We start from the raw sequence: 3504 nt of genomic DNA, 5'->3' as shown, positions 1-3504 counted from the left end.
ATACTCTTTTACCAATGAATAGTGGGATTGACCGTAATATTATAACGCCTCCACGGCTTTGATAAGTTGGAAGCAATGTCTTTTAGTTAGAGGTTAAAAAATTCCAAAGGATTAAAAACTTCTGTATTAAAAATGGAATACTACTACTTTTTTGAAAATGTTCCACATTTTCTGTAGTATTTAAATGAAAAGTTTAAAGGTACGAATTGAAGTATAGCATTATTAATTCATTATGTAAAATTAAAGTACAAATTGCAATAAGGTATCGTAGTTTTAAAGACCGATAAAAGCAACATCGTGTGGTATTAATTGTGGATTGTAGTTTACGAAGGAATCAGTATTAATTCACGACCTTAACCGACGTATAATTACAGCAGTGCTGTAGCATTACCTATATGTAACGTCTATCAATTTACGGCATCATTACGATATTAAAACAGCGAAATTATGTAGAAACGCAGTAGCTGCTAATTTGCAAGGACTATTATTTTACAGGGACTACAGTTTCGGTGTGTATATCATTGGCAACACTGCTACCAGTGTTTCTATCTTTAAAATACAGTAAATATTAAACAATGAACTACAGTTTGAAGACACGATAAGACATGAGTGTGTCTTCTGGATGTATAGCTATGAAGGAGTTACTACACATGAAGACACGATAAACTAATTTAAGCTTGTATTCTGCACGTATAGCTATGAAGGAGTTACTACACATGAAGACACGATAAACTAATTTAAGCTTGTATTCTGCACGTATAGCTATGAAGGAGTTACTACACATGAAGACACGATAAACTAATTTAAGCTTGTATTCTGCACGTATAGCTATGAAGGAGTTACTACACATGAAGACACGATAAACTAATTTAAGCTTGTATTCTGCACGTATAGCCATGAAGACACGGTAAAGTAACTAGTTAACCTTAACTTCTATACGTATAAGTTATTAAGAACTTACTAAACTTGAAGACACGATAAACAAGTTGAAGCTTGGCTTCTATATGTATAAGTTTTGAAGACTTTATTTCATTTTAATAAAGACACAAAAAACTTGTTACTTATAAACGTATCGATTTTATTAATAGACTAACCTTTGTAGGAAATACACAATGAAATAATAGAAATAACCCACTAATTTCTGAAACTATAGATCATTTAACGTATCTTTTTAGATTTATTCATTTTCCTTCCTCACTTATTATAGGCGGTGGAACAGTATTAAGAAACAATGAAAAATCAAACAAATTGAAAAATATTGTAATGTTCTCTAGAAGAAAGATTTAAGACTGCGGTGATGGAGAAGTTCAACTGTAATGTGTCTTTCCGTCGCGTGGATCACCAATGTAGTATCGCTAAATATCATCCACTTCAAAGAACGACCAATCAGAGTCTTCGGTAAGAATTAGATTATCTGAAATCTCAACATTTATTAACCGCTCTTCTAAGAATGTGTGTGTTCGTCGTTTCAGTTACTTCTGAAATGATGTATCACACAAGATTCAAACAACATATTGCGAAACAAAAATTTGATAAGAAAGAAGAAGGAGAAGAAGAAAATAAGTCTTTATAAAATGGCCGATTTGGAAAGAATGAATAGCAATAATATTCAACAACCAATCTTTGCCATAATAAAGGGAAACAAAATAGATGATATTAAAGGAACATTCATATTCAAATATATAGAGAAAAGCGTTTGGTTTGAATAGAAAAAAAAAAGATAAAGGGATAAATTTTGTCACAAAACAATCAAACAAACAATTAAACACAGAATACAATACTAATTGGTATGAAACAAGACATTGCAACGATACATACAAAAACCACAGTTTGAATACTGACAGAGAAACATTTGGTATGATAAGCAGAAACAAATGGTGAACATATTTTATGGAAAAAGAAACACTAATAGTGACCCCCGTGGCACAGCGGTAAGTCTGCGGACTTACAACGCTAGAAACCGGTTCTCGATACCTGTGATGGGCAGAGCACAGATAGCTCTTGTGTTGCTTTGTGCTTACTTAAAAACAAACAATAATAGTAGAAGAAACAAAAAAACAACAACAATACTATTTGGAGAAACATGAGACTTTTTTATTGTTATTTTTTGAATGATCGGCTTCTTATTCTAAAGCGATCTTAAAGGTTTCTTCCCCCTCTCTCTCACTAACCCGGCACTTTTCATGTCCACCCACCCCCTCTCCCATAACACAATCCCTCCGTACAGTATGATAGTAACTTTTTATGCTCTTGTATAGAGTGAGTAATGCACGTTTTTCCACCCTTCACTTTAACAACTATTAGAAGGTTAGTTACTACTACAAGACATGCTCTTATCGATAACTATTGTAGTATTGTTTGAAATATTAAACCCGTAATATTAGTACCATTTTGTAGGGGCTCATGTGCAGCTGAATAAGTATGTAGAAAGGGGGAAAAAAGCATCAGACTGTAATAATAATTAATTTTTCAGTTACTGAAACTTTAATAGGATGTCGTAGATTGTCTTAAAAGGCGGTTGCACAAAAGTAGGTAAACCTTAGTCAACAGTGGTCCGTTGAGTGGGAAAAACTGATTAATGTTTTATTCTTCTTGTTTTAGCATTACAGAGCTATATAAGAATAAAGATTGGTGAAGAGTGTGTATACGTAATTAACAAACTCGTCAAATCTCACGCACTATCCTCACGGCGCAAGTGCAAATCTCACGCACTATCCTCACGGCCCAGAGTGCAAATCTCACGCACTACCCTCACGGCCCAGAGTGCAAATCTCACGCAATTTATGTTCAACCATTCTAAACGTTAATTATCTCATGTGTTATAGAATCTTGTGGTCAATGGAAAGTTCAAGGGGAGGATAGCCTTTCTTCTAGTGGCTTCGTTATTTTACGACGATCCTTTCTGAATGAAAATAAAAGCAATTCTGTTTGATTTTAAACAAAAACATATTGGGCTATCTGCTATGACCACCGCTAAGAATCGAACCCCGGATTTTAGAATTGGAAGACTATAAACTTACCGCTGTTCCATCGGGGGATAGCAGTTGTGATCCATTCACCTTCGTTAAAACAATGAGATGACATTAAGTTTTATTGTCTTTGTGTACATTTTGAAGATTTATGTGTGCACTAATGTCACTTTGTATCACAATGTATTATACAGTACAAGGCATCGTCTATTTTCTTTAAAGTATATTAACCTTTCTAGTCTTCATACTGTTTACTTCAGAGTGCATCTAAATGCCCCATTTAACCTAATTAAAATAAAAAGTTCCTGGGGGCATGGCCCCCTCACCTTTAAACAAGCACGGCTACGCCTCGCATGCATGCCTTTGGCATCAGATTGTATATATTTGATACTGTAGCTATTAAATGTATATAGTATAGACATAACCTAGTAAATGTGAATACTCTTCATTATAGAGAAACTCGATAATCCTAGCGTTATTTGGAAGATACGCATTTATTTTTCAAAGGCGTTCGGGTTATCATTTTTTGTTTTCT

Source organism: Limulus polyphemus, unplaced genomic scaffold, assembly GCF_000517525.1.
Source record: "Limulus polyphemus unplaced genomic scaffold, Limulus_polyphemus-2.1.2 Scaffold41, whole genome shotgun sequence".
NCBI classification, from domain to species: Eukaryota; Metazoa; Arthropoda; class Merostomata; order Xiphosura; family Limulidae; genus Limulus; species Limulus polyphemus.
This window is presented reverse-complemented; position numbering follows the sequence as displayed.